Source organism: Neodiprion pinetum, chromosome 1, assembly GCF_021155775.2.
Source record: "Neodiprion pinetum isolate iyNeoPine1 chromosome 1, iyNeoPine1.2, whole genome shotgun sequence".
Lineage (NCBI taxonomy): Eukaryota > Metazoa > Arthropoda > Insecta > Hymenoptera > Diprionidae > Neodiprion > Neodiprion pinetum.
This window is the reverse complement of record NC_060232.1, coordinates 31,240,305-31,252,614: the sequence shown is the minus strand read 5'-3', so window position 1 is coordinate 31,252,614 and position 12,310 is coordinate 31,240,305.

Sequence of the window (12,310 nt, the reverse complement as noted above, 5' to 3'; positions counted from 1 at the left end):
AGGATCTCGTTTTTAGCTGTAACTTTTGATCCGTTGATCGCAGCCTATTGGGACTGCGCCCAATCGATTTCTCTCGCAAAATTACGTCGGAATAGTGCAAGAAGGAATTTGTTCCAGCACTTTTCAAAATCGCGAAAATTTTCGCCAAAAACACAAAGGGGTTAGCCTTACTTTTTTTTTGGGCAAAAAACTTTTGGTCTCAGATTCGATTTAAATGACCCTTATCCGACCAATTGGACCCTCAGGAACTCAGAAAACGCAGCAAAAAGAGCGTGGGACCAACAGCAGAGAAATGGCGAGCAAAAAAGCACCTGCTGAAAAACGTCGAAAACACAGGATCTCGTTTTTAGCTGTAACTTTTGATCCGTTGATCGCAGCCTATTGGGACTGCGCCCAATCGATTTCTCTCGCAAAATTACGTAGGAATAGTGCATGAAATAATCCATTTCGGCACTTTTCAAAATCGCGAAAATTTTCGCCAAAAACACAAAGGGGTTAGCCTTACTTTTTTTTTGGGCAAAAAACTTTCGGTCTCAGATTCGATTTAAATGACCCTTATCCAACCAATTGGACCCTCAGGAACTCAGAAAACGCAGCAAAAAGAGCGTAGGACCAACAGCAGAGAGATGGCGAGCAAAAAAGCACCTGCTGAAAAACGTCGAAAACACAGGATCTCGTTTTTAGCTGTAACTTTTGATCCGTTGATCGCAGCCTATTGGGACTGCGCCCAATCGATTTCTCTCGCAAAATTACGTCGGAATAGTGCAAGAAGGAATTTGTTCCAGCACTTTTCAAAATCGCGAAAATTTTCGCCAAAAACACAAAGGGGTTAGCCTTACTTTTTTTTTAGGCAAAAAACTTTTGGTCTCAGATTCGATTTAAATGACCCTTATCCGACTAATTGGACCCTCAGGAACTCAGAAAACGCAGCAAAAAGAGCGTGGGACCTACAGCAGAGAAATGGCGAGCAAAAAAGCACCTGCTGAAAAACGTCGAAAACACAGGATCTCGTTTTTTGCTGTAACTTTTGATTTGTTGATCGCAGCCTATTGGGACTGCGCCCAATCGATTTCTCTCGCAAAATTACGTCGGAATAGTGCATGAAATAATCCATTTCGGCACTTTTCAAAATCGCGAAAATTTTCGCCAAAAACACAAAGGGGTTAGCCTTACTTTTTTTTTGGGCTAAAAACTTTTGGTCTCAGATTCGATTTCAATGACCCTTACCTGACTAATTGGACCCTCAGGAACTCAGAAAACGCAGCAAAAAGAGCGTGGGACCAACAGCAGAGAAATGGCGAGCAAAAAAGCACCTGCTGAAAAACGTCGAAAACACAGGATCTCGTTTTTTGCTGTAACTTTTGATTTGTTGATCGCAGCCTATTGGGACTGCGCCCAATCGATTTCTCTCGCAAAATTACGTCGGAATAGTGCATGAAATAATCCATTTCGGCACTTTTCAAAATCGCGAAAATTTTCGCCAAAAACACAAAGGGGTTAGCCTTACTTTTTTTTTGGGCAAAAAACTTTCGGTCTCAGATTCGATTGAAATGACCCTTATCCAACCAATTGGACCCTCAGGAACTCAGAAAACGCAGCAAAAAGAGCGTGGGACCTACAGCAGAGAAATGGCGAGCAAAAAAGCACCTGCTGAAAACCGTCGAAAACACAGGATCTCGTTTTTTGCTGTAACTTTTGATTTGTTGATCGCAGCCTATTGGGACTGCGCCCAATCGATTTCTCTCGCAAAATTACGTCGGAATAGTGCAAGAAGGAATTTGTTCCAGCACTTTTCAAAATCGCGAAAATTTTCGCCAAAAACACAAAGGGGTTAGCCTTACTTTTTTTTTTGGGCAAAAAACTTTTGGTCTCAGATTCGATTTCAATGACCCTCACCTGACTAATTGGACCCTCAGGAACTCAGAAAACGCAGCAAAAAGAGCGTGGGACCAACAGCAGAGAAATGGCGAGCAAAAAAGCACCTGCTGAAAAACGTCGAAAACACAGGATCTCGTTTTTAGCTGTAACTTTTGATCCGTTGATCGCAGCCTATTGGGACTGCGCCCAATCGATTTCTCTCGCAAAATTACGTCGGAATAGTGCATGAAATAATCCATTTCGGCACTTTTCAAAATCGCGAAAATTTTCGCCAAAAACACAAAGGGGTTAGCCTTACTTTTTTTTTGGGCTAAAAACTTTTGGTCTCAGATTCGATTTCAATGACCCTTACCTGACTAATTGGACCCTCAGGAACTCAGAAAACGCAGCAAAAAGAGCGTGGGACCAACAGCAGAGAAATGGCGAGCAAAAAAGCACCTGCTGAAAAACGTCGAAAACACAGGATCTCGTTTTTAGCTGTAACTTTTGATCCGTTGATCGCAGCCTATTGGGACTGCGCCCAATCGATTTCTCTCGCAAAATTACGTAGGAATAGTGCATGAAATAATCCATTTCGGCACTTTTCAAAATCACGAAAATTTTCGCCAAAAACACAAAGGGGTTAGCCTTACTTTTTTTTTCGGCAAAAAACTTTTGGTCTCAGATTCGATTTAAATGACCCTTATCCAACCAATTGGACCTTCAGGAACTCAGAAAACGCAGCAAAAAGAGCGTAGGACCAACAGCAGAGAGATGGCGAGCAAAAAAGCACCTGCTGAAAAACGTCAAAAACACGGGATCTCGTTTTTTGCTGTAACTTTTGATTTGTTGATCGCAGCCTATTGGGACTGCGCCCAATCGATTTCTCTCGCAAAATTACGTCGGAATAGTGCATGAAATAATCCATTTCGGCACTTTTCAAAATCGCGAAAATTTTCGCCAAAAACACAAAGGGGTTAGCCTTACTTTTTTTTTGGGCAAAAAATTTTTGGTCCCAGATTCGATTTGAATGACCCTTGCCTGACTAATTGGACCCTCAGGAACTCAGAAAACGCAGCAAAAAGAGCGTGGGACCTACAGCAGAGAAATGGCGAGCAAAAAAGCACCTGCTGAAAAACGTCGAAAACACAGGATCTCGTTTTTAGCTGTAACTTTTGATCCGTTGATCGCAGCCTATTGGGACTGCGCCCAATCGATTTCTCTCGCAAAATTACGTCGGAATAGTGCAAGAAGGAATTTGTTCCAGCACTTTTCAAAATCGCGAAAATTTTCGCCAAAAACACAAAGGGGTTAGCCTTACTTTTTTTTTGGGCAAAAAACTTTTGGTCTCAGATTCGATTTAAATGACCCTTATCCAACCAATTGGACCTTCAGGAACTCAGAAAACGCAGCAAAAAGAGCGTAGGACCAACAGCAGAGAGATGGCGAGCAAAAAAGCACCTGCTGAAAAACGTCGAAAACACAGGATCTCGTTTTTAGCTGTAACTTTTGATCCGTTGATCGCAGCCTATTGGGACTGCGCCCAATCGATTTCTCTCGCAAAATTACGTAGGAATAGTGCATGAAATAATCCATTTCGGCACTTTTCAAAATCACGAAAATTTTCGCCAAAAACACGAAGGGGTTAGCCTTACTTTTTTTTTGGGCAAAAAACTTTCGGTCTCAGATTCGATTTAAATGACCCTTATCCAACCAATTGGACCCTCAGGAACTCAGAAAACGCAGCAAAAAGAGCGTAGGACCAACAGCAGAGAGATGGCGAGCAAAAAAGCACCTGCTGAAAAACGTCGAAAACACAGGATCTCGTTTTTAGCTGTAACTTTTGATCCGTTGATCGCAGCCTATTGGGACTGCGCCCAATCGATTTCTCTCGCAAAATTACGTCGGAATAGTGCAAGAAGGAATTTGTTCCAGCACTTTTCAAAATCGCGAAAATTTTCGCCAAAAACACAAAGGGGTTAGCCTTACTTTTATTTTGGGCAAAAAACTTTTGGTCTCAGATTCGATTTCAATGACCCTTACCTGACTAATTGGACCCTCAGGAACTCAGAAAACGCAGCAAAAAGAGCGTGGGACCAACAGCAGAGAAATGGCGAGCAAAAAAGCACCTGCTGAAAAACGTCGAAAACACAGGATCTCGTTTTTAGCTGTAACTTTTGATCCGTTGATCGCAGCCTATTGGGACTGCGCCCAATCGATTTCTCTCGCAAAATTACGTAGGAATAGTGCATGAAATAATCCATTTCGGCACTTTTCAAAATCGCGAAAATTTTCGCCAAAAACACAAAGGGGTTAGCCTTACTTTTTTTTTGGGCAAAAAACTTTTGGTCTCAGATTCGATTTCAATGACCCTTACCTGACTAATTGGACCCTCAGGAACTCAGAAAACGCAGCAAAAAGAGCGTGGGACCAACAGCAGAGAAATGGCGAGCAAAAAAGCACCTGCTGAAAAACGTCGAAAACACAGGATCTCGTTTTTAGCTGTAACTTTTGATCCGTTGATCGCAGCCTATTGGGACTGCGCCCAATCGATTTCTCTCGCAAAATTACGTCGGAATAGTGCAAGAAGGAATTTGTTCCAGCACTTTTCAAAATCGCGAAAATTTTCGCCAAAAACACAAAGGGGTTAGCCTTACTTTTTTTTTGGGCAAAAAACTTTTGGTCTCAGATTCGATTTAAATGACCCTTATCCGACTAATTGGACCCTCAGGAACTCAGAAAACGCAGCAATAAGAGCGTGGGACCTACAGCAGAGAAATGGCGAGCAAAAAAGCACCTGCTGAAAAACGTCGAAAACACAGGATCTCGTTTTTTGCTGTAACTTTTGATTTGTTGATCGCAGCCTATTGGGACTGCGCCCAATCGATTTCTCTCGCAAAATTACGTCGGAATAGTGCATGAAATAATCCATTTCGGCACTTTTCAAAATCGCGAAAATTTTCGCCAAAAACACAAAGGGGTTAGCCTTACTTTTTTTTTGGGCAAAAAACTTTCGGTCTCAGATTCGATTGAAATGACCCTTATCCAACCAATTGGACCCTCAGGAACTCAGAAAACGCAGCAAAAAGAGCGTGGGACCTACAGCAGAGAAATGGCGAGCAAAAAAGCACCTGCTGAAAACCGTCGAAAACACAGGATCTCGTTTTTTGCTGTAACTTTTGATTTGTCGATCGCAGCCTATTGGGACTGCGCCCAATCGATTTCTCTCGCAAAATTACGTCGGAATAGTGCAAGAAGGAATTTGTTCCAGCACTTTTCAAAATCGCGAAAATTTTCGCCAAAAACACAAAGGGGTTAGCCTTACTTTTTTTTTTGGGCAAAAAACTTTTGGTCTCAGATTCGATTTCAATGACCCTCACCTGACTAATTGGACCCTCAGGAACTCAGAAAACGCAGCAAAAAGAGCGTGGGACCAACAGCAGAGAAATGGCGAGCAAAAAAGCACCTGCTGAAAAACGTCGAAAACACAGGATCTCGTTTTTAGCTGTAACTTTTGATCCGTTGATCGCAGCCTATTGGGACTGCGCCCAATCGATTTCTCTCGCAAAATTACGTAGGAATAGTGCATGAAATAATCCATTACGGCACTTTTCAAAATCGCGAAAATTTTCGCCAAAAACACAAAGGGGTTAGCCTTACTTTTTTTTTGGGCAAAAAACTTTTGGTCTCAGATTCGATTTCAATGACCCTTACCTGACTAATTGGACCCTCAGGAACTCAGAAAACGCAGCAAAAAGAGCGTGGGACCAACAGCAGAGAAATGGCGAGCAAAAAAGCACCTGCTGAAAAACGTCGAAAACACAGGATCTCGTTTTTAGCTGTAACTTTTGATCCGTTGATCGCAGCCTATTGGGACTGCGCCCAATCGATTTCTCTCGCAAAATTACGTAGGAAGAGTGCATGAAATAATCCATTTCGGCACTTTTCAAAATCACGAAAATTTTCGCCAAAAACACAAAGGGGTTAGCCTTACTTTTTTTTTCGGCAAAAAACTTTTGGTCTCAGATTCGATTTAAATGACCCTTATCCAACCAATTGGACCTTCAGGAACTCAGAAAACGCAGCAAAAAGAGCGTAGGACCAACAGCAGAGAGATGGCGAGCAAAAAAGCACCTGCTGAAAAACGTCAAAAACACGGGATCTCGTTTTTTGCTGTAACTTTTGATTTGTTGATCGCAGCCTATTGGGACTGCGCCCAATCGATTTCTCTCGCAAAATTACGTCGGAATAGTGCATGAAATAATCCATTTCGGCACTTTTCAAAATCGCGAAAATTTTCGCCAAAAACACAAAGGGGTTAGCCTTACTTTTTTTTTGGGCAAAAAACTTTTGGTCTCAGATTCGATTTAAATGACCCTTATCCGACCAATTGGACCCTCAGGAACTCAGAAAACGCAGCAAAAAGAGCGTGGGACCTACAGCAGAGAAATGGCGAGCAAAAAAGCACCTGCTGAAAAACGTCAAAAACACGGGATCTCGTTTTTTGCTGTAACTTTTGATTTGTTGATCGCAGCCTATTGGGACTGCGCCCAATCGATTTCTCTCGCAAAATTACGTCGGAATAGTGCATGAAATAATCCATTTCGGCACTTTTCAAAATCGCGAAAATTTTCGCCAAAAACACAAAGGGGTTAGCCTTACTTTTTTTTTGGGCAAAAAATTTTTGGTCCCAGATTCGATTTGAATGACCCTTGCCTGACTAATTGGACCCTCAGGAACTCAGAAAACGCAGCAAAAAGAGCGTGGGACCTACAGCAGAGAAATGGCGAGCAAAAAAGCACCTGCTGAAAAACGTCGAAAACACAGGATCTCGTTTTTAGCTGTAACTTTTGATCCGTTGATCGCAGCCTATTGGGACTGCGCCCAATCGATTTCTCTCGCAAAATTACGTCGGAATAGTGCAAGAAGGAATTTGTTCCAGCACTTTTCAAAATCGCGAAAATTTTCGCCAAAAACACAAAGGGGTTAGCCTTACTTTTTTTTTGGGCAAAAAACTTTTGGTCTCAGATTCGATTTAAATGACCCTTATCCAACCAATTGGACCTTCAGGAACTCAGAAAACGCAGCAAAAAGAGCGTAGGACCAACAGCAGAGAGATGGCGAGCAAAAAAGCACCTGCTGAAAAACGTCGAAAACACAGGATCTCGTTTTTAGCTGTAACTTTTGATCCGTCGATCGCAGCCTATTGGGACTGCGCCCAATCGATTTCTCTCGCAAAATTACGTCGGAATAGTGCAAGAAGGAATTTGTTCCAGCACTTTTCAAAATCGCGAAAATTTTCGCCAAAAACACAAAGGGGTTAGCCTTACTTTTTTTTTGGGCAAAAAACTTTCGGTCTCAGATTCGATTGAAATGACCCTTATCCAACCAATTGGACCCTCAGGAACTCAGAAAACGCAGCAAAATGAGCGTGGGACCTACAGCAGAGAAATGGCGAGCAAAAAAGCACCTGCTGAAAACCGTCGAAAACACAGGATCTCGTTTTTTGCTGTAACTTTTGATTTGTTGATCGCAGCCTATTGGGACTGCGCCCAATCGATTTCTCTCGCAAAATTACGTCGGAATAGTGCAAGAAGGAATTTGTTCCAGCACTTTTCAAAATCGCGAAAATTTTCGCCAAAAACACAAAGGGGTTAGCCTTACTTTTTTTTTTGGGCAAAAAACTTTTGGTCTCAGATTCGATTTCAATGACCCTCACCTGACTAATTGGACCCTCAGGAACTCAGAAAACGCAGCAAAAAGAGCGTGGGACCAACAGCAGAGAAATGGCGAGCAAAAAAGCACCTGCTGAAAAACGTCGAAAACACAGGATCTCGTTTTTAGCTGTAACTTTTGATCCGTTGATCGCAGCCTATTGGGACTGCGCCCAATCGATTTCTCTCGCAAAATTACGTAGGAATAGTGCATGAAATAATCCATTTCGGCACTTTTCAAAATCGCGAAAATTTTCGCCAAAAACACAAAGGGGTTAGCCTTACTTTTTTTTTGGGCGAAAAACTTTTGGTCTCAGATTCGATTTAAATGACCCTTATCCGACCAATTGGACCCTCAGGAACTCAGAAAACGCAGCAAAAAGAGCGTGGGACCTACAGCAGAGAAATGGCGAGCAAAAAAGCACCTGCTGAAAAACGTCAAAAACACGGGATCTCGTTTTTTGCTGTAACTTTTGATTTGTTGATCGCAGCCTATTGGGACTGCGCCCAATCGATTTCTCTCGCAAAATTACGTCGGAATAGTGCATGAAATAATCCATTTCGGCACTTTTCAAAATCGCGAAAATTTTCGCCAAAAACACAAAGGGGTTAGCCTTACTTTTTTTTTGGGCAAAAAATTTTTGGTCCCAGATTCGATTTGAATGACCCTTGCCTGACTAATTGGACCCTCAGGAACTCAGAAAACGCAGCAAAAAGAGCGTGGGACCTACAGCAGAGAAATGGCGAGCAAAAAAGCACCTGCTGAAAAACGTCGAAAACACAGGATCTCGTTTTTAGCTGTAACTTTTGATCCGTTGATCGCAGCCTATTGGGACTGCGCCCAATCGATTTCTCTCGCAAAATTACGTCGGAATAGTGCAAGAAGGAATTTGTTCCAGCACTTTTCAAAATCGCGAAAATTTTCGCCAAAAACACAAAGGGGTTAGCCTTACTTTTTTTTTGGGCAAAAAACTTTTGGTCTCAGATTCGATTTAAATGACCCTTATCCAACCAATTGGACCTTCAGGAACTCAGAAAACGCAGCAAAAAGAGCGTAGGACCAACAGCAGAGAGATGGCGAGCAAAAAAGCACCTGCTGAAAAACGTCGAAAACACAGGATTTCGTTTTTAGCTGTAACTTTTGATCCGTTGATCGCAGCCTATTGGGACTGCGCCCAATCGATTTCTCTCGCAAAATTACGTCGGAATAGTGCAAGAAGGAATTTGTTCCAGCACTTTTCAAAATCGCGAAAATTTTCGCCAAAAACACAAAGGGGTTAGCCTTACTTTTTTATTGGGCAAAAAACTTTTGGTCTCAGATTCGATTTAAATGACCCTTATCCAACCAATTGGACCTTCAGGAACTCAGAAAACGCAGCAAAAAGAGCGTAGGACCAACAGCAGAGAGATGGCGAGCAAAAAAGCACCTGCTGAAAAACGTCGAAAACACAGGATCTCGTTTTTAGCTGTAACTTTTGATCCGTCGATCGCAGCCTATTGGGACTGCGCCCAATCGATTTCTCTCGCAAAATTACGTCGGAATAGTGCAAGAAGGAATTTGTTCCAGCACTTTTCAAAATCGCGAAAATTTTCGCCAAAAACACAAAGGGGTTAGCCTTACTTTTTTTTTGGGCAAAAAACTTTCGGTCTCAGATTCGATTGAAATGACCCTTATCCAACCAATTGGACCCTCAGGAACTCAGAAAACGCAGCAAAAAGAGCGTGGGACCTACAGCAGAGAAATGGCGAGCAAAAAAGCACCTGCTGAAAACCGTCGAAAACACAGGATCTCGTTTTTTGCTGTAACTTTTGATTTGTTGATCGCAGCCTATTGGGACTGCGCCCAATCGATTTCTCTCGCAAAATTACGTCGGAATAGTGCAAGAAGGAATTTGTTCCAGCACTTTTCAAAATCGCGAAAATTTTCGCCAAAAACACAAAGGGGTTAGCCTTACTTTTTTTTTTGGGCAAAAAACTTTTGGTCTCAGATTCGATTTCAATGACCCTCACCTGACTAATTGGACCCTCAGGAACTCAGAAAACGCAGCAAAAAGAGCGTGGGACCAACAGCAGAGAAATGGCGAGCAAAAAAGCACCTGCTGAAAAACGTCGAAAACACAGGATCTCGTTTTTAGCTGTAACTTTTGATCCGTTGATCGCAGCCTATTGGGACTGCGCCCAATCGATTTCTCTCGCAAAATTACGTCGGAATAGTGCAAGAAGGAATTTGTTCCAGCACTTTTCAAAATCGCGAAAATTTTCGCCAAAAACACAAAGGGGTTAGCCTTACTTTTTTTTTGGGCAAAAAACTTTTGGTCTCAGATTCGATTTAAATGACCCTTATCCGACCAATTGGACCCTCAGGAACTCAGAAAACGCAGCAAAAAGAGCGTGGGACCTACAGCAGAGAAATGGCGAGCAAAAAAGCACCTGCTGAAAAACGTCAAAAACACGGGATCTCGTTTTTTGCTGTAACTTTTGATTTGTTGATCGCAGCCTATTGGGACTGCGCCCAATCGATTTCTCTCGCAAAATTACGTCGGAATAGTGCATGAAATAATCCATTTCGGCACTTTTCAAAATCGCGAAAATTTTCGCCAAAAACACAAAGGGGTTAGCCTTACTTTTTTTTTGGGCAAAAAATTTTTGGTCCCAGATTCGATTTGAATGACCCTTGCCTGACTAATTGGACCCTCAGGAACTCAGAAAACGCAGCAAAAAGAGCGTGGGACCTACAGCAGAGAAATGGCGAGCAAAAAAGCACCTGCTGAAAAACGTCGAAAACACAGGATCTCGTTTTTAGCTGTAACTTTTGATCCGTTGATCGCAGCCTATTGGGACTGCGCCCAATCGATTTCTCTCGCAAAATTACGTCGGAATAGTGCAAGAAGGAATTTGTTCCAGCACTTTTCAAAATCGCGAAAATTTTCGCCAAAAACACAAAGGGGTTAGCCTTACTTTTTTTTTGGGCAAAAAACTTTTGGTCTCAGATTCGATTTAAATGACCCTTATCCAACCAATTGGACCTTCAGGAACTCAGAAAACGCAGCAAAAAGAGCGTAGGACCAACAGCAGAGAGATGGCGAGCAAAAAAGCACCTGCTGAAAAACGTCGAAAACACAGGATCTCGTTTTTAGCTGTAACTTTTGATCCGTTGATCGCAGCCTATTGGGACTGCGCCCAATCGATTTCTCTCGCAAAATTACGTCGGAATAGTGCAAGAAGGAATTTGTTCCAGCACTTTTCAAAATCGCGAAAATTTTCGCCAAAAACACAAAGGGGTTAGCCTTACTTTTTTTTTGGGCAAAAAACTTTTGGTCTCAGATTCGATTTAAATGACCCTTATCCGACTAATTGGACCCTCAGGAACTCAGAAAACGCAGCAAAAAGAGCGTGGGACCTACAGCAGAGAAATGGCGAGCAAAAAAGCACCTGCTGAAAAACGTCGAAAACACAGGATCTCGTTTTTTGCTGTAACTTTTGATTTGTTGATCGCAGCCTATTGGGACTGCGCCAAATCGATTTCTCTCGCAAAATTACGTCGGAATAGTGCATGAAATAATCCATTTCGGCACTTTTCAAAATCGCGAAAATTTTCGCCAAAAACACAAAGGGGTTAGCCTTACTTTTTTTTTGGGCAAAAAACTTTTGGTCTCAGATTCGATTTCAATGACCCTCACCTGACTAATTGGACCCTCAGGAACTCAGAAAACGCAGCAAAAAGAGCGTGGGACCAACAGCAGAGAAATGGCGAGCAAAAAAGCACCTGCTGAAAAACGTCGAAAACACAGGATCTCGTTTTTAGCTGTAACTTTTGATCCGTTGATCGCAGCCTATTGGGACTGCGCCCAATCGATTTCTCTCGCAAAATTACGTAGGAATAGTGCATGAAATAATCCATTTCGGCACTTTTCAAAATCGCGAAAATTTTCGCCAAAAACACAAAGGGGTTAGCCTTACTTTTTTTTTGGGCAAAAAACTTTTGGTCTCAGATTCGATTTAAATGACCCTTATCCAACCAATTGGACCTTCAGGAACTCAGAAAACGCAGCAAAAAGAGCGTAGGACCAACAGCAGAGAGATGGCGAGCAAAAAAGCACCTGCTGAAAAACGTCAAAAACACGGGATCTCGTTTTTTGCTGTAACTTTTGATTTGTTGATCGCAGCCTATTGGGACTGCGCCCAATCGATTTCTCTCGCAAAATTACGTCGGAATAGTGCATGAAATAATCCATTTCGGCACTTTTCAAAATCGCGAAAATTTTCGCCAAAAACACAAAGGGGTTAGCTTTACTTTTTTTTTGGGCAAAAAATTTTTGGTCCCAGATTCGATTTGAATGACCCTTGCCTGACTAATTGGACCCTCAGGAACTCAGAAAACGCAGCAAAAAGAGCGTGGGACCTACAGCAGAGAAATGGCGAGCAAAAAAGCACCTGCTGAAAAACGTCGAAAACACAGGATCTCGTTTTTAGCTGTAACTTTTGATCCGTTGATCGCAGCCTATTGGGACTGCGCCCAATCGATTTCTCTCGCAAAATTACGTCGGAATAGTGCAAGAAGGAATTTGTTCCAGCACTTTTCAAAATCGCGAAAATTTTCGCCAAAAACACAAAGGGGTTAGCCTTACTTTTTTTTTGGGCAAAAAATTTTTGGTCCCAGATTCGATTTGAATGACCCTAGCTTGACTAATTGGACCCTCAGGAACTCAGAAAACGCAGCAAAAAGAGCGTGGGACCTA